General features: G+C 39.7%; 1 protein-coding gene across 2 annotated transcripts in view; it reads right to left on the reverse strand.

The window, feature by feature from the left end:
- LOC145979836 (alpha-tocopherol transfer protein-like) overlaps nt 1-23,794 on the reverse strand; it is a 179,555-nt gene that overhangs the window by 99,210 nt on the left and 56,551 nt on the right. The window contains exon 2 of one of the 2 annotated variants that reach the window (XM_083112864.1): nt 4,337-4,363. The exons of the other annotated variant lie outside the window; for it this stretch is intronic. The gene's annotated coding sequence lies outside the window, so the exon portion shown is untranslated. The remainder of the gene's footprint in view (nt 1-4,336; nt 4,364-23,794) is intronic. 2 annotated transcript variants of the gene reach the window in all.

Here is a 23,794-nt window from a genome sequence, read left to right on the forward strand (position 1 = left end):
TTCTTCATTGCTCTGTTAATGTGGTTCTCAGTAAGGGCGTGCCAAGGGAGATGGAAAGTTGAAGGGGCTGGCATGGGCGTCGGGAAAGGGGGGCCTGGTCCGTCGACCCCCCCCCCCTTGAAAACTTGGATCATAAATTTCAAGTTGCAAAAACATTAGAGATTTTGATTGTTCATAACATAAATAAAGAAGTTCATTTAATTAATAACAAAAGTTTAAACTGCATTAGATCGAGAAAATTTAGTGTAAAACGCAGAAACCAGGTTATACGTATTTTCATCTTCTTTCATTTAATCCAGAGAATAAATGGTTCCTCAGTTCCTACAATTCCAAAACGCATAGTTCTTTGTTAGAGATCACACAACATAAACTTTGAATAAAATTTTCCCTAACTTTTAAAGTCTCTCTTTGACAAGGTGTGTAAAGTTAATAACAAAGTACAATAACTATGAATTTCATTCCAGTAACTGTATGAAAAGTAAAATATAGTGGAATACAGTTATGTTGAAAATTCATGAGGCCGACTAGTAAAGTCTTCCCATTTATATAATAATAATAATAATAATAATAATAATAATAAATTTGTAATATAATCGGTTAATTTTATTATTTTGAAATAGTTATTGTTGTAAAATAACAATCAAAACCGTAGTAATTATTCTTATTGTTATTAATAGTAGTAGTAGTATTATTTCTACTAATCGAGTTTTGACCCCCCCCTACAAAAATTTCTGGCGACGCCCCTGGGGCTGAGTGGAGGACCTAATCACCAAAATAACTTTTAAATAATAAACACATGGTTGTTAAAGGACCAGGAGTTTTAAATAAATTCAATTCCGGTCCAGGAACCTTTTCCGGCTCAATTTAAATACGGTCCAGGAACATTTTCCCCAGTTGAATTTAAACAATACGTAACTTGGACCGAATTTCAATTGTGCGAGAGAAAAAGGTTCCGGTCCTGTTCGGAACCCAATAGAACCCTGGTGTGTAAGGGGTGCTCCTTCCACGTAGTGCACCCAATAGTCAACCTCACTTCCACGTAGTACACCCTGGACTGCAGACTAACGAGGCTCTGGCGACTGGCCCCATGGCCAGTATAATTATATGTCGTCCTGAGTTTTGTTCTTATTTGTGCTGAGCGCTTTTTTCAGCCTTAGCTTTTAACCAAGGTAATGAAATTTTAGTTTTCAGACACACTTTTATTTTTGTTATGATAAGGGGCTCAACCCGTATAGTGTGACGGGTGCAAAATAGCCTCAGTGCTGACGCACCCAAAAAATTTTAATCCAAATTCCAAAATTTACAATAGAACCCATTAGAATTCTGGATACCTGGACCTTTAACAATCCTGAATAATTGATTGATTGAAGTCCTCTTTATGCACAGAAAGGCTAATCGGAACTGGACGTACAGTTTAAAGTGGGTTCCGAGCCACTATGTGCCTCCACCGGGTATCAAACCCAAGACCCCTTGATTACAAGGCGACGACGCAATCCTGAATAAATGTCCCGCACAGTAGCCGTAAGGCGTCAGGCTTTGGGTTCCGGCTACGAGATACGCGCTGGTTCGAGTCTCATGGGGGAAGCGTAACAACTTCCCTCCTGTGATTTCGGCCTTTTTCATGGAAACGGTCCACCCACCATCTTGAGGAAATTGGAGAGCAGCATTAGAAACCAACAACAGCGACTGGGAGTTCGTCGTGCTGACCACACGTCACCCCCGTAACTGTTGAATGGTCGTCCACCTCTGCTGAGGTATTTGGGGGAGAGATTCGTAATTGGGAGATAGACGCTGGCCCTCAAGGGGTGTTGCGCCACGGGTTATTATTAATACAGTATAACCTCATTAATCCGGACCCAAATAAGCCGGACTTCGCTTAATCCGGACAGGCAAAAGGCAAAAAAGAAAAGGAGAATGCTTTCGGAAGAAGCCGCATTGACACAGGAACACCCTTGTACTGCATTGTATGCATGGGCGTCCGGAAGGGGGGGCAAGGGGGGGCCGTGGCCCCCCCCCTGGAAAATGAAAGTCAACCAAAAATTATGTATTTCACACATAAAATTTCATTTTAGCCACAATAATATGTGTTAATTATTGCATGAACACCATAAATTCAAATTTAAGCAATGTTTTTTTAGGGAACAACACTCTTTTGGGGGAAAATGTGACTTTTTTGCCCCCCCCTGGAAAAAAATACCTTCCTTGCCCCTCCCTGGAAAAAATCCTGCGGACGTCCATGATTGTATGTACAGTGTTGCTTCACATTTTACTGTACTTGTATAGTGTATTTAGGCCTATGCCTAAATACACCATAATGAAAGTGTCTTCTTGCTATAAACGGAATTTTAATGCACTTTCTACTGTTCTCTTAGGTTATTTCAGTTAATCCAGACTTTCGTTAAACCGGTCAACTTATTCCCCCATTAGTTCGGATTAACGAGGTTTTACTGTACTAAAAATAAGGCACGAAACATCTAGAATGAGGAACAGGCTAACTGCATCGAATGCTATGAAATTATTACAGTAACAAAGGAAAAGTAGACCGGATCAAATACTTAAAATTATGCGAAGTGATTGGACGAATCCTGAAACTGTTCGGTAACATGTGAAACGCCAGGGGTCCCGGGTTCGAATCCTGGCTTGGGCATGGATATTTGTGAGTGACACAAAAAGCGAAGTAAAATGAAGCAAGTCAATAAATCAATCGGTAACATGTGAAGTGTTTGTGGTAATAAGATTAGCCTTTTGATTGTTCAAATGACGATATGTAGCTCATATGTACAGTATATAATGATTTTGAAACATGAGTAAAAAAACTTACCAGTACCGAAGCGACTAGCGTAAGAGGGAAACAGGCCTCCTCGATGGCGCAGTTGTAGCGTCGTTGCCATGTAATTAAGGGGTTCCGGGTTGGATACCCGGTGGAGGCACATAGTGCACTCAGAGAACTAAATGGATCATATCGTTTGATGCACCAGAATGCATCGGTTGATGCACTAAAGTGTGTTTTGTAGCTTCTTCAAAGAATCAGATTCACATTTGATGCATTTTGGTGCATTTTTGTATGCCTTGAAAGAAACACCAAAGTGCATCATTTGATTCAATTGAGGATTTATTTCAGTCCAGATGCGTTTTGATGCAACTTCCTGCATCTTTTTCGATGATGCACTTAAACGTTTCGTCTGAGCTACATAAAGTCTGTAGCTCAGACCAAACGTTTAAGTGCATCATCCAAAAAGATGCAGGAAGGTGCATCAAGGTGTATCAACTGATGCATTAAATTGCATCTCGACTGAAAGAAATCCTCACTTGAAGCAAATGATGTACTTCGGTGTTTCTTTCACGACATACAAGAATGCACCAAAATGCATCAAATGTGAATCTGATTCTTTGAAGAAGCTACAAAACACACTTTAGTGCATCAATCGATGTATTCTGTTGCATCAATCGATATGATGCATTTAGTTTTCTGTGTGTGGTTCGGATCACACTTTAAAGTGCATTATAGTCCCAATGAGCCTTACTGTGAATAAAGTGGACTTAAAACATCAAATCAAGTTACAATAAGGCGCCAGAACTCCCAGTTTCGAAACCTGGTTGTGTTTGAACCATCATTCATCGTCGAGATGAATCCAAGACGTAGAAAAGAGGCGTAAAATAACCGAAACAGAAATTCCGAAAAAGAGAATGACACATGGAAACGTGATTCCTTCAGGCACTTCCTGTAAAGTTTCTTTTCTTGCCTTTGCAACTTTCTAAATAATCAATAAGAGTTACATAACGCAATATTGTTTAAAGAAACGCTATCAATTTAGTCTTTAAATCAAGAAAGTGAAAACAATAATTCCATTCTTGCGTAACTGGTCTCCTTTTTAATACATTGTTGAATGGGACTTAATAACCAGTTATTGTCATTTAGAGCAGAATAACTCTTGTATTATACAAACAATTTCGGTCTTATTAATTACAAATTCGTGTACAATTTATATTCTACAATAGTTAACGCTATTATTATATTTATGCACAAATGATTGCAACGTACTTAGTGAGGAATGCATTCTACAAGCATTGCCATGTAGTCGTTTATATTCAGCATGTGCAGGGCCGGGCCTGGGTAGGGGCAAGTCGGGCACTCGCCCGAGGCCCCGCGCTTCAGGGGGCTCAGTACCAGATAAAGGTCAGGGCTAGGATTTTTATGACTTAGCATATTTTTTTGATAAGGGTGATGTGTTCCCTAAATATATAGAAATTCATATTGTGAAGAAACTAATTGAATTAAGGTGCTTTTTAATGGCATATTTTAGCATATTTGGCCATAATAGTACAGAGTACATACCTCAGAAGTTGTTTCAGCAAGTGGAATCTGGAAAAGAAAGAAAAAAGTATTATAATTATTATTTCATCCAATATTATATATATCATTCGTGCAAAGTACAGCCAAAAGTCCCATTACCCCTTATGTATTTTGCGACGAGGGAAGGTTATGGATCTGAAGTAAACTAGAATTAGAATTAGAAATTCTTTATTCATGGGCGAAGTTTAGCCTGTGGCTGCTCTACCACTTAACCCGCAAAATCTAGTACAATGAAACAAACAAAATACAATTACTACTATAACATAGGAATTCCATTACATTTTCACTTCTAAATATTTCTGTAATTAACTCTCTAAAACGATGAAACCATTTTACTAATTCACACACATCAAAGTAATTATGAATTATAATAAAGGAATAGAAGTAACTAAGTTACTTTCTCAAATGAGTAACTATAACTCAGTAACGTTTCAAAATTAACTTCCCAAACACTACTGTCGTGGTTGGCCGACCTCCGTGGCAGAGTTGTTAGCACAGTGCGCTGCGACGCTAGGGGTCCTGGGTTCGAATCAGTGATGTGCGTCTACGTGTAAACAACGACAGTCTTCATTCTACACGTAGACTATTTTATACACGTAGATAACGTAATCTATGTAAACAACATGGCGAAAGGTGAAAACTTATCTAAGGGCGCTGTGGAAGTAAAAAAATATACTGCGTAACAGTTGCTAATGTGTGAGAAAAACCTTTCATACTCTTCCTTTCAATTTTGAACAATTTCTCACTTAGGAAAAAAGCTTATTATAGGAAATATTTTAGTGTTTTGTGGGAAAAGGACTCCTTTTGCCTCACGACTGCCATCTGTTGTTTTCTTTTGCATACGATTAATTTTCTTTCGAAGTTGGTAGAAGAGAAGAGAGAAATTTTCTTGTAAAAAAGATTCTTGTCTGTTCGTCAGGAACAAATATACTTGAAAATGTCACTTTCCTTTCATAAAAGTCTTCAAAATTATTTCTAATGTACTTTGGATTGTCTACGTAGTCTATGTAAACTACAACCAAATGTAATCTACGCGTAGATTACGTGTATACAACCCATGTAGACGTATACGTATAGTGTACGGCACATCACTGGTTCGAATGCAGACCAGGGCATGATTGTTGTTTGTGCATGTTCCTTCATAAATGACATCGCATCACCACTCCTGAGGTGTAAGGGTAGCCCTTTCTAGAGTTATTCAAATGTCAACCTCACGTTCAAGTCTTCGCGATTAGTAAAAAGTGGTAGAATTGATTTGCTTTATTTTTACTTCCCTTCTATTGCCACTTCTGGCTAACTTGGATGAGTGATGATATGATGAAATTGATGAATAGACACAAAGATCCATGCCCAGGCCAGGATTCGAACCCGGGATCCCTGACATCGTAGCGCGATGTCCTAACCACTCCGCCACCGGCTAAAACGTGGCAGAAAAGTGAAGTAAAATAAAAGTAAGCAATCAATGGAAACTGCTTTCGGGATCCAGGTACTTACCAAAGTATTTGCTTTGTTAGTGAAACTAAAAGCTAATGTAAATATGTTTTGAAGTGGATTACGTGGAAGGACACGATTCTCAAAGCATGACGCAGAAGAAGCGAAGTTTCATGAAATCATAAGCTTATTAGTTATTACCGTCGTCAATTTCAAAACATTCCCTTATTACGCAATTCCCCCTAGTTGTCCACGTATAGGAACCGTTACACTCGCTGTGTTCTCCAGCAGTGGACAAAATCACCGGAGCCGTTCTTTGTCTTCTCTGAGCAGGAAGTAGGACGGAATTTTCCTGCTAACCTTCGCCACAGATCATGTGCATGTAGCGGTTCTTTTTTCAACCTCAATGTCGCCTCCAACTACCTTACACAATAAAGCCATTTTGAATACACTGTGCATACCACTAGACTTCTTTCTTGGCATGGTGGCCTTGATAAGGGGAAACTAGTATAGAATGTTTTTTTTGTTTAGTAGCTGATCTGCATGTTTTCCTTCCTGTTCATTATTTTCTCCGTGACGAGTGACTAATTCCTTGTTAAAAAACAAAATTCAATATTTGTAATGTGGATATTAAAACAAACACTTAATACAAATTCACTAATGCAAGTAAAAGGATGGCCCAATAAGAGCGACGGATTTAATATGATGAACAGACCACTTTTTTAAAGAAGAATGACAAATATTTTTACATCATTACAACGGGTAAATGCTCCGATTTAAGGATGCCAAGTTTCATTTACGCAAAACATGTTCTAACAATACCTTTATCAGTGATTGTTGCAGCTTAGTTGACATGGAGGGTTACACAAAGGAACATCGAGTTTTGATAGTGAAACCTCATTACAAGAATGGCGAGTGTTATGCAGAGACTTTAAGGAAGCTTTGTGCAATCCTTGGACGTTAATGTACACCTAGTGAGAGTAAGTTAGCAAGTTGATCAAGAAATTTGAGGAAACAGGTTCGACAGCAGACATTAAAAACACCGCGCTCTCAATCTAGCCGGTCTGTTGAGAGCATCGTTATTGTGCGTGAGAGTGTTATTGCGAGTTCAAAAAAAATCTTTTATTGTTAAATCGGAACATTTTACCCGTTGTAATGATGTAAAAATAATTGCCATTTTGTAAAGATACAGTATTTTCTTAAGCATATTAAATCCATCGCTTTTATTCGAACACCCTTTTATATTACGCAGCGTTTCATTCACTAATAAATTATGCAATAGAATTTTGGGGGAACTCACCGGCAAGTTTAGAAGCATTTGATTTAGATAACAAAAGCAAGCCGGGCATCCCCGATGGCGCAGTGGTAGCGTTGTTGCCTTGTAATCAAGGGGTCCCGGGTTCGATACCCGGTGGAGGCACATGGCACAATGGTTCCGATCCCACTTTAAACTGTAGGTCCAGTCCCGATTAACCTTACTGTGCATAAAGTGGACTTAAAACAACAATTCAATTCAACAAAAGCAAGCCATTAGGATTATAGTAGGAATAAAATCTAGGGAATTGTGCAAAACGTTGATTAAAAATACAAAATATTAACCCTCCCTTCACTGTACATATATGAAATGACGTATGTGAGAAAAAATATTGCGCCACGAAGCTCAATATGCCGTACACATAACACCCGAAATAAACAGCTTCTAAAACCATACTTCCCAGACTAATACAGGGTTCCCACGAACGGCGCAACTGGGAATTAAGAGTGGCGTTACTTTGTAACCGAAACCTGTACATACATAAGTCATACGCCAAATGTTAGCCCTGTCCAAGTAGATATTTTTAAACATAGAAACAAGAAACGGGGTGCAGTGTGGTTCATGCAGTGTTGCCAAATGTAAGTGAAAGTGTAAATTTATTTTTCCACAAAGCATGGAAAATTGCATGTCAAACATTCGTACGGAAATTTGGACGTCAATTTCCACCTTGGGTAGGTGGACTATTTCACCATCTATAGTTCAGAGAAGAAAACCGATCGTTTTCGCATATAGCCAATCCTGAAATGCCTCGTAAAGGCGTACCGGTCCAAATGGGTGTTTTAAAAAAAATATGAGGTACAGTGGCAACACTGTTGATGTTTGAAGGCAACAAAAGGTGTGTTTAGTGATGGTCTATGACATGGAAATACTGGAAACAGGAAAAAAAGAAAATGAAAATTTAGTGATAGTCTATGACATGGAAATACTGGAAACAGGAAAAAAAGAAAATGAAAATTCGTGGGACACCCTGTATTAGTTCAAGAAGTACCCGAACAGATGGCATTCAATAACCTACCAAATGATATAAGAAACTATTATGAAATCACAAATATTATAGTGTTAGTGAATACTTAAATTGTAAATTATAGAAATCTTGTAATAATATTTCTTTGTATGAACTGTACTGAACCCTCCAAATACCAGTGTATATGGTTTATATGGAGTAATAAAATTCAAATTCCAATTCGCTTGCCACTTGAGTTACCACAGAAGGATGCCAGGAGTCCGGTTCCGAATCACTGCATGTCCGTGGATGTTCTTTCCACCCCACCAAAAATCACCAAGTGCATTTAGCAAAGTTTGTTACGGGAGCTTTGAAGCCAGCCGTCTTCAGAATTGGTGACAAATTGGATTCAAGTACAATACCAAACTAGTTCTATGGAGTATCTACTTGCTATGACAATTTCAGACCAACAGCAAGGACCTATTTTAGGGGGTCCAGAGGGGATATGCAGCTTTGCGTTGGCAGCGCCTGTGAAAATATATGCGTACCACTATTAATAATAATAATATGCATCAAAATAATGGACTTTTTCATTTCATCAACTGGACCTAATAATCTGTTTGGTATTCAATAAATAATCCAATAATATTTTGAAATTATTTTCTTTGATACCACAGCTGTGTTTATACAATTAATAGTGATCCTAACTACACTGCAGCTAATGAATGCACGATTCTCTTTATCTGTTTATAACAATTATTATTATTAATTTACCTCTTTAAAATATTATCATTATTTTAATATTATTAACATATTGATTGTGTTTTAGTCGGTAGGCTATCTGACTGACACGCCGGAGACTCGGGTTTAATTCCCGGGGTGGGTGACCTAATTTTTCCGGCCTTGTCCCAACATAAAGCGGCTCCAGGGCTCCACCAGCTTCAAATAATGGGTACCTGGGGGCAACCCTAGGGGGTAAAGGTGGTCGCACCGTGGTGTCGACCACATCACCTCTAAAACAGCTTAGATCGAGATTGTGTGGGACCCTATCCTCACGTCCCCTAAACGTGCCTTCATGGTACAGTGCTATATGCACGGGGAACTTTACCTTTTAACTACATTAGAATTACTATTATTACATATAAGGCACTTGGATCGGACCCCCCCCCCCCCGAAATATAGAATTGGATACGTGCCTAACCAACAGCTATAACTTCACGAAAGTTGTAGTGGCCAAACTCATCTTCTCTCACATCACGTAGCTACATAATGTTCTCAAGATATTGATAAATTAGAGTTCAAGGGATATGCTAAAAATTTGTAACGTTAATTATACAATTATACATATTATACAAGTCACTTTCTAGTAACGGTTAAAAATGTATAATAATTACTTTGTACAACGTTAATTATGTGTAATGTTATTTATTGCAATAAACGATGTATAAATGAGATAATATTTGGAATTCCAACGTTGCTATAACAACGAAATTCAATGTCGCAATGGTTATAACCAATTGGAAATACAGATAACTAAAGACCCATTGTATCTTCACCTTCGTGTCATAATTCGAAATGTTTATGAACTAATTCTAATCGTGCAAAAAGCATAACCAGTTATCGTCACAAACTCCTACGAGTTTTGATCACCGTTGACCAATGAAAAGCAGCTTTTGTAGTCCTTGGTTCTCAGAGGATTGTCAAGCGTTTTGTTATGCCATCTGGAGTGATGCATTAACCATGGTTCGCAGCTATGAGAATCTTTTCAATAGAGTATATTTCTTTGTCAAAAATCTAGTTGAAAGTGTTTGAAAATTACAAATTTCAGCTCAGTGCTCTACTGCTTTCAAAACAAGCCCTTCCCTACTTATATCCGTGGCACAAACAGCCCTCTGACTGGACTGGTGAGTTGAACAATTTGTGCAATCATTGTATTTCATTTTATTATAGGAAACTTTTGCATACGGGTATGTTACATAGACTAACAATTTGTGTTTTACTGTCCATACTGGAATAGTTATGTTATTTCTAGAAAACACGCTTAAAGTATTGTTTAAATTAATTATAGATTCGTCTAACCAAGTATCTTTCTCCCAGATTTGTTCAGTAATAATTCAAATGTAACGTCAGCGCCATCTCTGGATAGAAAGTTTAATTACTTACAACATTCTCTGTGCCTTGGGAGCTACTCGAAATTGAAACAAAAAGTAAGAAGTGGTAATTTTGAATCAAATTCTGGCATGATATGAATATTGATGATTAGTTGATTGACTTGGTGTCTTAAGTCCACTTTATGCACAGTAAGGTTAATCGGGACCAGAATTAATCGTCTAGGGGTGCTAAGGATGGACGGATTGAAATTTATGGGGTGCAATGTTGAAAAAACAAAGAAAACATGCAGGCACGGAATATATATTTCGGAAAGGGTCCAAACCAACATGTAACAATAATATTATAAAGTTGTTAATTAATGCGCTAATAAGATCAATGTATCTATTAATAATACTGTTATTAAAATGGGTCAATTATTAATTTTATGTTGTAGATATAATGGCACGTATTCGCTATCTAGCTTCTAAGTCAAGTTAAAATCCCTAACATTTGTATGAAAACAGCTCTTCTACTAAATAAATTAATGTCAATAAATGTTTAAAATACATTATTTAGGTCATGGAGCACTTTTCAGTAGAGACGTTCATCACGGAGCACTAATTTTCACCTAGCACTTGTATGACCATACTATTTTAGGATAGAAGGTCAACATTCAGAATTTAGAACTTTAAACATGTGAAACAAGGTTTTTTTTCATTACAAAAGCAATTTTCAACTCTAATTTCACTACATACATTACATACAAACAAAAAAAACATATTAAGGCAACACATTTTAAAACGAACTAAAAGCAAGTATTGTAAATTACATCCTCATAGATCTGATACATAAAACCATTTTAAATGTTGAAAAACAAAAAATATTACTTGGGACCATTCTAATGAGAGGGATGAGACTGAATTGATTTATATAACTTAGCTCCTATCTGGTCAAGTATGCGCCTCAATTATTTCTACTCGATTTTTAGCGGCACACGACTCATGGCCGCACAAAATTCTAAATTTTAAGACCTGGTTATTTGTTTAAGGAGCATTGGAAGATGTTTCGCGTAGCACCACACTTTTGGAACCGCTGATTTACTAAGTTTGAAATAGAAAGTCCCTGATCATTAGATTAGTTCGTATTCTTTAACGTATATTATGAAAGTTAATAACTTTTTTGTGTTGAAAATATGTTTGGAAAAGGGGGTGCGGAAGGCTGTGCGGAAGAAAATTCAAGGCTGTGCACCAGTGATGTGTCGTAGACTATAAGTTTACGTCTACATGCGTTGTCTACACGTAATCTACGCGTAGATTACATTGGGTTGTAGTTTACATAGACTACGTAGACAATCTAAAGTGCATTAAAATTAATTTTCAAGGGTTTCATGAAAAGAAAGTGACATTTTCAACTATATTGGTTCCTAACGAACTGAAAAGAATCCTATGTACAACAAAATTTCTCTTCTCTTCTATTATCAACTATGGAAGAAGATAAATAGTATGCAAAAGAAACAACAGATGGCAGTCGTGAGGCAAAATTAGTCTTTTTCCCATAAAACACTAGAATATTTCCTATCTTTGGTTTTTCCAAGGTGAGATATTGTTCGAATTTGGAAGAAAGAATATGAAAAGTTCTCCTTACAATCAGCAACTGATACGCAGTATAATTTTCTTCTAATTCCACGGCGCCCTTTGCTAAGTTAACACCTTTTGCCATGTTGTTTACATAGATTACGTAATCTACGTGTATAAAATTGTCTACGTGTAGAATCTAGATTATCGTTGTTTACCAGGGGGTGCTCGTTCGGCGGCGCAGATCGTATGCGCAGTTGTCCGTGGATGCATGACGTCACCATCGAAACACTCGGCACGGAAAAGGCTGGTTCCTTATGCAAATATTGAGAAATTTGACAAGGAATATCTTCTAAAATATAGTAGCAAGGGAAAAGTTACAACTTTTGCTGTTAAGATTCATCCTTTCTAATCAATTTATCACAAAGTTGATTCAAATGTGTAAAATGGTTTTCAAGAAATCGTGTTACGAAGGAACCCCTGGTTTGTTCTCTCCAGGCTTCCAATATAAGGGAGTTTTAACTTAAGCGCGTTAAATTTCTTTTTGCTCTATGTTTTGAAATAAGATTATTTTGTTCTTATCAACTGAAATCATGCCTAAATGCTATGGAAAGCTGTGAAAACTATTATCAGAAAACTAACGGAAGAAATCTAAAATATCACAGCTTGATTGATATAAAAAAATGCGAGATTACCCATTTTTGTGAAAAAGGCTTTGTGCGAGATCTAAAAGCAGAACTTTATAATATTGTATGTAAATGTAAGGGTGTAATAAACGTGACTGCTTCCCAGGCACGTATCCAAGGGGGGGCTTAGGGGGCTCAAGTCCCCCCGAAAAGTTTTCGATTTACACTAGATAAAATGAGAATTTTTGTTTCTTGTGGTGTCAAATAAAATAATGTGACGTTAATTTAAGGAGAGAAATAATTATCGAGGCAAGACGGAGAATATTCTATAACCCTGTTATTGGTAACAGCTCGTATCCAAGGTGGGAATCAGGGGGCTCAACCCTCCCTTCATAAAATTTTCAGTTTACGCTAGATAAAATTAGGGTTTTGGCTTTTTGAATAATATGGTGATAATTTGAGAGATAATTATCTAGGCAAGACAGAGAATGTTCTATAAGCCTGTTATTGTTAATAGCGCGTATCCAAGGCAGGGATCAGGTGGTTCGAGCCCCTCCCCAAGGAAATTTTTCAGTTTACACTGATAAAATTAGGTTTTTGACTTCTTGAATAATGTGACGATAATTTAAGGAGAGGAATAATTATCGAGACAGGACGGAGAATGTTCTATAACCCTGTTATTATTAATAATGCGTATCCAAGGTGGACATCAGGTGTCTCGACTGTAGGGATGGCCAGATCCGGATCCTAGCGAATCCGAAATCCGGATCCGGTTGGTTCCGGATCCTAAAATTTTTCGGATCCGGATCCGCGGATCCGGATCCTGAACTTTCGGATCCGGATCCAGAACTTTCGGATCCGGATCCAGAATTTTCGGATCCGGATCCAGAACTTTCGGATCCGGATCCTGTACTATTGGATCCGGATCCGGATCCGATTTGCCATCCCACATGCGCTTCTTTGGAAAGTAAGAATGTGCTTATAACATATTGTTACCTGCTAATATACGTATATATATAATATACATACACATACACACACACACACACACACACACACACACACACACACACACACACACACACACACACATATATATATATGTGTATGTGTGCGTGTGTGTGTGTGTGTGTGTGTGTGTGCGCGCGTGCGCGATTTGTAATTAATTAATACACTTACAAGGGAGGTCTAAGTCTCCCCCTCCGATTTCCATGAAACTTACAGGGCCCAAATGAAGAAATACTTTTTTTTTTTGTTTCGGCAAAAAATTTGTTCTGGGGGCAACCACCTCTCAAATGTCAAGATGAGGACAAATTGAAGTGGGGATCTGACCCCGAAACCACGTAAATATGGCATAGGAAGAAACAGCGGGGATAGGGCCTCTCTATACACCTGTCAAATTTCATGAGAATCGGAGGGGGACACAGGGGTCAGATCCTTACTTCAATTTGTCCTCATATTGACATTTGAGGGGGGGAGGTTGCCCCCTAAAACAGTTTTTTAGCCGAAACAAAAAAAAACACGTATTTCTTCATTTGGGCCCGTTTATACACACACCTGCCAAGTATCATGGAAATCGGAGGGGGACACAGGGGTCCGATCCTCACTTCAATTTGTCCTCATCTTGACATTTGAGGGGGTTTTGCCCCCTAAACCCGTTTTTTAGCTGAAACAAAAAAACACGCATTTCTTCCATTGGGCCCCACTATACACCTGCCAAGTTTTGTGGAAATCGGAGGGACACAGGGGTCAGATCCTCACTTCAATTTGTCCTCATCTTGACATTTGAGGGGGTTTTGCCTCCTAAAACTGTTTTTTAGCTGAAACAAAAAAACACGTATTTCTTCCATTGGGCCCCACTATACACCTGCCAAGTATCATGGAAATCGGAGGGGGACACAGGGGTCAGATCCTTACTTCAATTTGTCTTCATCTTGACATTTGAGGGGGGTTTGCCCCCTAAACCCGTTTTTTAGCTGAAACAAAATAACACGTATTTCTTCATTTGGGCCCGTTTTTACATACACCTGCCAAGTATCATGGAAATCGGAGGGGGACACAGGGGTCAGATCCTCACTTCAATTTGTCTTCATCTTGACATTTGAGGGGGTTTTGCCTCCTAAAACTGTTTTTTAGCTGAAACAAAAAAACACGTATTTCTTCCATTGGGCCCCACTATACACCTGCCAAGTATCATGGAAATCGGAGGGGGACACAGGGGTCAGATCCTCACTTCAATTTGTCCTCATCTTGACATTTGAGGGGGTTTTGCCTCCTAAAACTGTTTTTTAGCTGAAACAAAAAAACACGTATTTCTTCCATTGGGCCCCACTATACACCTGCCAAGTATCATGGAAATCGGAGGGGGACACAGGGGTCAGATCCTCACTTCAATTTGTCCTCATCTTGACATTTGAGGGGGTTTTGCCTCCTAAAACTGTTTTTTAGCTGAAACAAAAAAACACGTATTTCTTCCATTGGGCCCCACTATACACCTGCCAAGTATCATGGAAATCGGAGGGGGACACAGGGGTCAGATCCTCACTTCAATTTGTCTTCATCTTGACATTTGAGGGGGTTTTGCCCCCCTAAAACAGTTTTTTAGCTGAAACAAAAAAACACGCATTTCTTCCATTGGGCCCCACTATACACCTGCCAAGTTTTATGGAAATCGGAGGGACACAGGGGTCAGATCCTCACTTCAATTTGTCCTCATCTTGACATTTGAGGGGGTTTTGCCTCCTAAAACTGTTTTTTAGCTGAAACAAAAAAACACGTATTTCTTCCATTGGGCCCCACTATACACCTGCCAAGTATCATGGAAATCGGAGGGGGACACAGGGGTCAGATCCTTACTTCAATTTGTCCTCATCTTGACATTTGAGGGGGTTTTGCCTCCTAAAACTGTTTTTTAGCTGAAACAAAAAAACACGTATTTCTTCCATTGGGCCCCACTATACACCTGCCAAGTATCATGGAAATCGGAGGGGGACACAGGGGTCAGATCCTAACTTCAATTTGTCTTCATCTTGACATTTGAGGGGGTTTTGCCCCCTAAACCCGTTTTTTAGATGAAACAAAATAACACGTATTTCTTCATTTGGGCCCGTTTTTACATACACCTGCCAAGTATCATGGAAATCGGAGGGGGACACAGGGGTCAGATCCTCACTTCAATTTGTCTTCATCTTGACATTTGAGGGGGTTTTGCCCCCCTAAAACCGTTTTTTAGATGAAACAAAAAAACACGTATTTCTTCCTTTGGGCCCCACTATACTGCCAAGTTTCATGGAAATCGGAGGGGGACACTTAGATAACCTCCCTTGTTAGTCTTACACTTTGTAATTATTTAACATTGCATATATTATAATGTTTTATTTTAATTTGTAGAACTGTAACTGTAGAACAATTGTATAATTTTTGTATAACATTTCTATCTTGTTATATGTTTTAAAGGTTTCATCCTGGAATGGAATGTTTCACATTTATGTGTGTTTTCATTTCCAATACATTCGAATGAATACATATTCGTTTCAATGGCATTTACAACATCACCTCTGACATGTGTGCACGAGTGTGTTAGCCGATGCGTAGCAAAGTATTTTAGGAACAACACTTGAAAAAAATTCTTGTAGGACTAACGAAAAATTTCTTTGTAATCGAAGATCATAATACCTTTTAAGGTGTGGTAATATTATAATGGGATTGAGATACGAAACTCACGGATCCGGATCCGGATTTTCGGATCCGGATCCAGATCCGAATCTTTCGGACCCGAATCCGGATCCGAAATTTTCGGATCCGGATCCAGATCCGGAAATCTCGGATCCGGATCCAGATCAGGAACTTTCGGATCCGGATCCAGATCCGAAACTTTCAGACCCGGATCCGGAACTCTCGGATCCGGATCCAGAACCGGAACTTTCGGATCCGGATCCAGATCCGTAACTTTTGGATCCGGATTTTTCGGATCCGGATCCATTTGGCCATCCCTAGTCTCGAGCCCCTTCCCCCAGGAAATTTTTCAGTTTACACGAGATAATTTAAGGAGATAAATAATTATCGAGGCAAGACGGAGAATGTTCTACGGACCCTGTTATTGTTTATAGCGCGTATCCAAGGTGGGGATCGTAACTCGTGGACTCCCCCCACCAGGAAAGTTTTCATTTTACACTAGATAAAATTAGGTTTTTGTCTTCTTGAATAATGTGACGATAATTTTAGAAGATAAATACTTATCAAGGCAAGACGGAGAATGTTCTATAACCCTGTTGTTGATAATATTGCACGTAAACTTTTCTTACGCTTTCGGTGTTGTCGTAGCGAACTTGAACACTATGTAGAAGAGACTTGTCAGCATTTGGAAGCTGCAGAACAAAGGTAGCGCCGCAGGATTCATTCGGATTCATTGTAATGTTTTAATCTCTGGAAAGCGCGAGAGGGAACGTTCTTGAAAAAGAGAAGGAGTCGAACTACTGGCAATATTTACGAATCGTGTGTGTGTGCGCGCGTGCGCGATTTGTAATTAATTAATACACTTACAAGGGAGGTCTAAGTCTCCCCCTCCGATTTCCATGAAACTTACAGGGCCCAAATGAAGAAATACTTTTTTTTTTTGTTTCGGCAAAAAATTTGTTCTGGGGGCAACCACCTCTCAAATGTCAAGATGAGGACAAATTGAAGTGGGGATCTGACCCCGAAACCACGTAAATATGGCATAGGAAGAAACAGCGGGGATAGGGCCTCTCTATACACCTGTCAAATTTCATGAGAATCGGAGGGGGACACAGGGGTCAGATCCTTACTTCAATTTGTCCTCATATTGACATTTGAGGGGGGGAGGTTGCCCCCTAAAACAGTTTTTTAGCCGAAACAAAAAAAACACGTATTTCTTCATTTGGGCCCGTTTATACACACACCTGCCAAGTATCATGGAAATCGGAGGGGGACACAGGGGTCCGATCCTCACTTCAATTTGTCCTCATCTTAACATTTGAGGGGGTTTTGCCCCCTAAACCCGTTTTTTAGCTGAAACAAAAAAACACGCATTTCTTCCATTGGGCCCCACTATACACCTGCCAAGTTTTGTGGAAATCGGAGGGACACAGGGGTCAGATCCTCACTTCAATTTGTCCTCATCTTGACATTTGAGGGGGTTTTGCCTCCTAAAACTGTTTTTTAGCTGAAACAAAAAAACACGTATTTCTTCCATTGGGCCCCACTATACACCTGCCAAATATCATGGAAATCGGAGGGGGACACAGGGGTCAGATCCTTACTTCAATTTGTCTTCATCTTGACATTTGAGGGGGGTTTGCCCCCTAAACCCGTTTTTTAGCTGAAACAAAATAACACGTATTTCTTCATTTGGGCCCGTTTTTACATACACCTGCCAAGTATCATGGAAATCGGAGGGGGACACAGGGGTCAGATCCTCACTTCAATTTGTCTTCATCTTGACATTTGAGGGGGTTTTGCCCCCCTAAAACAGTTTTTTAGCCGAAACAAAAAAAACACGTATTTCTTCATTTGGGCCCGTTTATACACACACCTGCCAAGTATCATGGAAATCGGAGGGGGACACAGGGGTCCGATCCTCACTTCAATTTGTCCTCATCTTAACATTTGAGGGGGTTTTGCCTCCTAAAACTGTTTTTTAGCTGAAACAAAAAAACACGTATTTCTTCCATTGGGCCCCACTATACACCTGCCAAGTATCATGGAAATCGGAGGGGGACACAGGGGTCAGATCCTTACTTCAATTTGTCCTCATCTTGACATTTGAGGGGGTTTTGCCTCCTAAAACTGTTTTTTAGCTGAAACAAAAAAACACGTATTTCTTCCATTGGGCCCCACTATACACCTGCCAAGTATCATGGAAATCGGAGGGGGACACAGGGGTCAGATCCTTACTTCAATTTGTCCTCATCTTGACATTTGAGGGGGTTTTGCCTCCTAAAACTGTTTTTTAGCTGAAACAAAAAAACACGTATTTCTTCCATTGGGCCCCACTATACACCTGCCAAGTATCATGGAAATCGGAGGGGGACACAGGGGTCAGATCCTCACTTCAATTTGTCCTCATCTTGACATTTGAGGGGGTTTTGCCTCCTAAAACTGTTTTTTAGCTGAAACAAAAAAACACGTATTTCTTCCATTGGGCCCCACTATACACCTGCCAAGTATCTTGGAAATCGGAGGGGGACACAGGGGTCAGATCCTCACTTCAATTTGTCTTCATCTTGACATTTGAGGGGGTTTTGCCCCCCTAAAACAGTTTTTTAGCTGAAACAAAAAAACACGCATTTCTTCCAATGGGCCCCACTATACACCTGCCAAGTTTTATGGAAATCGGAGGGACACAGGGGTCAGATCAGAGAATGTTCTACGGACCCTGTTATTGTTTATAGCGCGTATCCAAGGTGGGGATCGTAACTCGTGGACTCCCCCCACCAGGAAAGTTTTCATTTTACACTAGATAAAATTAGGTTTTTGTCTTCTTGAATAATGTGACGATAATTTTAGAAGATAAATACTTATCAAGGCAAGACGGAGAATGTTCTATAACCCTGTTGTTGATAATATTGCACGTAAACTTTTCTTACGCTTTCGGTGTTGTCGTAGCGAACTTGAACACTATGTAGAAGAGACTTGTCAGCATTTGGAAGCTGCAGAACAAAGGTAGCGCCGCAGGATTCATTCGGATTCATTGTAATGTTTTAATCTCTGGAAAGCGCGAGAGGGAACGTTCTTGAAAAAGAGAAGGAGTCGAACTACTGGCAATATTTACGAATCGTGATATCTGCGAAGAGTTCTAGAATATAATGAGGATATTAATACGCGGCTTCAATTTCCCGGTTGATCTGTACAACAGAATAGGTGGAGACTTCAGAGGTTAGTGTGACAATTCATACAGTCGATTAGTGATCAGTCAGTGTCCATTGGTTGCTTTATAAGATCTAGTGATTCGAAATGAAATGGACTAAATACCGTAAAGTAACGAAGTCCGCCACTAGTTCCAGTTCGGTCCCAAAGCTAAAGACATTGACGACAGCGGAACTTCGAGTAGTGCTACGAGTAGTTCGGATCGAAAGACGAAGAGATCGAAGGTCTCTCTCTCTAAAGTGAATATTTCGGCAGTATCGGGCTGGGCATTGGAGCGATTTATTAAAAAAGAAATAAGCTGCACAGATAAACTGAATATCAAAGTTTTGAGTGATGATTTGGTTGTGCCAGGACCAAATTTTGTGTATGCAGTCCGAGAATTTCATGGCATAAAAAAATACTTTTGTTTAAGGCTACTGGGTTCGACACACACTCAACAGACAATTTTGGACACTTGCGAGTGCTTATGCATGAATATGAACAATTTGGTGGGTTTCGGCTTTTATAAGAGCTGCAAACATGGGAGGACACATTTGTGGTGTTCAGGCTCGAATGAGATAGAAATATTCGTGAACTGTCTGCGTCCAGTTCCCAGCAAACAGTTTGAATCTCGCGTTGTCGAGTGGATTGTGCATTTCGTGCATGTGTAACACCTTCGTAAAAATACTTCTGGTACATAGATGATTTGTTGCCTGATGAGAAGAAATGGACAAACACACATACTGAGATGGTTCCGGCACACAATGTTAATGCATGGAAACAGAGGAGTTGAGTGGTAGAAAATGTCCCGATTTCACGTTTTGATTAAAATGACAGCCTTAAACAGTGGCGACGATTTAGGAGATAGTTGCTCCCCATTCTTTTGCCTCCACACTATCACACTATGGCCTCTTAATGCTTGTCTCCTTGTCCACCCCCCGCCCACATTTTGGAACCCAATTACCACCACTGGCCTTAAACATACAATTGTGATACCCCTTTAAAAAATGGTGTTCAGCCACCCCCCGAAAGGAATCCCTGGATACGTGCCTGCTGCTTACCGTAAAATATCACTGCACTCTCCACGTTTCTCTTCTGTCTTTTCTTTGGCGCCGTCAATAGCTTCAACACGTTGTTTTTTTTATATATATTTCTCACATATTTGTTTTAATTAGTATTCTGCTCGTTCCGCCACCTGAACGCAGCAGCTACGGCTCAAAGGGCAGTGTAGTTACACCAGAAGAAGGTTCGGAAATGGCAGGCTTCAGAAGTTAACTCATCCAAATTAAATTAAACAGGTATGTGCTCTCTCTAAATTTAAATCATAGTTCACAAATAATTTGATTAAAAGTTTTAAAAGTATCTGTTTTATTTAATAGCGTATTAATTGGTGCATTCTTCTCCAGCATAGCCATAGGCAGTGACCACACTACGGGGGGGGGGGGGGGGACAGGAACGCCCCCCAATTCTCGTTCGACAATTTCTCTCTCTCTCTCTTATCTGCCCCCAGTAAAACGACAAAATAAATAAATGAATGAATGTTCTTTTAGCCAAATTTTGCATTTTTGTGTCGTATGTAACGGAATAATAAAAATGATTGCCCCGGGAAAATATGATTTACCCCTCCATCTTTACTATTGCGCTGTCACTAGCTACAACATATTTTGATTTCTATTGTTCCCACATATTTATTTTAATTTTAGTATTGTGAATCATATTCCACTGTGTTACCTCACGTACGAGCCCCCCCTCCCCCCCCCACACACACACGTACGACTTCAGTTGTAAGTTTTAGACTAAGCTTGTCAAATATCCACTTATATCTTTGTATTCTTGAGCCATTTAAAAAAAAATCATTTCGCCCCTTCTTCTGGACTATTTCATAGGAATGTCTTCCCACTGGAAGCCCCTTTGCAGATCGAGATCCGGGGCTATAGCCTTCCCAAGCCACCGTCCCCTCCAAATACTCTCTTGGCCTCATGAAAGAAAAATATATGTATTTCTACGAAATATTAATTTGACTTGGCAGTTTCTCTTTTCGAACAGGAATAAGTTTTAAATTTTAATAGCTTATAAATTTACACTAGCAATTTTGAGTAAAGGTTTTGCGTAACCCTAAAAGTACATTTAGAGACTGCAAGGTCAACTTTCGATATTTCAGATATATTAATAATTTCATCACAACGTCTTGTAATAATTATGTGTTACTTCAATAACCTCCTCGCAAATGTTTCTCGCATATTAAAACATAGATGCCAATTTCTGTTTATTTCCTTGTAATGCTGACCTCGTGGCGAAGTGGTTAGCACAACGCTTTACGATGCCAAGGGCCCCCAGGTTCGAATCCCCGCCCGGGCATGGGTCTACTTTCCTTTCATCAATTTCATCATATCATCACGCATCCTCATCTTTGCGATTAGCCATATGTGACAGATAAGCGAAGTAAAATAAACTAAGTCTATTAATCAATTATTTTTTCAAACTCTTTAATTCTTCTTTAGCATGCCACGTTTTTGTTAAAATTATATTACGATTTGTAAAATGACGAAATTCAAAAGGAGAACACGCAACTTTCTTTGTAGCGCATCGGTCAGAAAGTTTCAGGAATATGGATTTTCAAAATACATTTTTTTCACATGTACTTTGCCCCCTTTTAAAAGTAGCGCGTTTTCAATTATGTTACTAATCATTAAAAGGATGCCTCAATACCATCTTGGAGGATGACAATTATTATTTTCCCCCTCCTAAAAGTAATAATATACTTTCGCTCTCTGAATCTCCCATATAAATGCTAGGGGACGTCTGCTTCAGCCGAGCTCACTGCTTCTCCGGTGACGTCACGCGTTCGTGCAAGATCGGCAATTTTCGGATGGCTTTACCTAATCTCTATATTCCTTGGTTGTTTACGCGTAGACGCACATCACTGGTGTGCACCCCTTAAACCCCTATACATACTAAAAGTGGCCGTGGTGTAAATGTGAACAAAACTGAATTGCAATTACGGAGAGATACAAAAGCAAGGCAGGCTTCTATGAACCATTACATACAGGAAAACAATACTGACCTCTGTAGACAATGGAGAGAAGCTGCGTGCGAACCGGACGAGAGTCTTGGGACAATGTGCGGAGGAACTTTCACGCCGAGTGGTTCAACGACCTTCTTCCTCAAGGGAGCTTCCGCAACAGACTCCAGCCCTCTTTCGTCTGAGGCAGAAGGTCGTCTTTCGAAATATAGAATTTCAAGGTCATTGGCATTGTCGAAGCGTGAAATTTTACCTGTCTGAGCTTCTTAGGGAAGAGTGTTATTAAAAATTAACAAACTCTACAGCATCAATAGGGGAGATAAAGAAATGTATACATCTTGTCATTCTCTTTATCTTATGGCCTGAACTGGAACTGGAATTCCTACTAAAATGCTCTTGTTACCGCTGGACTGGCTACCAGACTAGAAATACTGACTGCCAGACTAGTTTCGACGACTAGACAATGCTAATGACATCTTGCTTCTGTGCTCGATGCTGTGGCAACAACCAATCAGGGGCCTACCGATGGCGCACTGGTAGCGTCGACGTCTTGTAATCAAGGTGTCCCGGGTTCGATACCCTGTGGAGGCACATAGTGGTTCGGATCCAACTTAAACTGTAGGTCCAGTCCCAATTAGCCCTACAAGGGAAAGCAGGTTTTCTCTATGGTTTTTAAATGTTGGTTCTGAGATTTTTTGTTTATTTCTCTATAAAAACGTAGCAGAAACAAGATTATTAATATTTAGGAATTTATCAATTTCAATGATATTTGTATGCAACAGATGTGTGTAGGCGACAATGAAAGTCTTCATTATTATAGTCCGATTACTTTCAAAACATCTCCAGCTTCCTGTGCGAGTCCAGCAAGCGAGCCTACCAACAGTGTAGAGCGTGAGCGGGAGAGTTAGCGATAGGTGTTGGGTTGAGATGACGTCAGCGACTCGCTTCTTGATTGGAGGCTTAGGACCTTTTGACTCGCTCCCAAGCTGCAAATGCAGAACACTCAGAGATATGGCTCTTTTTAGCTAGTCTGTTCTGCGCAATGCCTTGGGAACAAGAGGTCTACCAACAAATACGGTAAGGTGTATCGTGTGAGGCGAAAACAAGCAGATGAGAAAGTACCACACCACTAGTCCAAGTCCAAGCAGAAAATCTAGTATGGAATCCAGCAGTAAAGGCCAAATCACAAGGAACTGGATATTCAGTTAGTTGGTGCTGAACTGGCTACCTGACCGGATGTTTGGTTTGGTTTGATTTGGTATTTTAAGTCCACTTTGTGCACAGTAAGGCTAATCGGGACTGGGCCTACAGTTTATAGTGGGATCCGAACCACTATGTGCCTCCACCGGGTATTGAACTCGGAACCCCTTGATTACAAGCCAACGACGCTAACCTGCTGGATGTGACGGCTGCCTGGCTGACTGCTTGACTGGTTTGGAAGAATAGGAGGACATGTTCTAATTGCTACTGGCTTCCCTCGACTGGATTCTGTGGAATCAGAGTAAAGTTTGGCCATGTGAAGATAATATGTGAGTTTGCAAAGGGGAGTTGTTTGTCTGTGCTTTCCAAATGTT

The sequence above is a fragment of the Lepisma saccharinum genome, chromosome 26, assembly GCF_977018435.1.
Source record: "Lepisma saccharinum chromosome 26, izLepSacc3.1, whole genome shotgun sequence".
Taxonomy (NCBI): Eukaryota; Metazoa; Arthropoda; class Insecta; order Zygentoma; family Lepismatidae; genus Lepisma; species Lepisma saccharinum.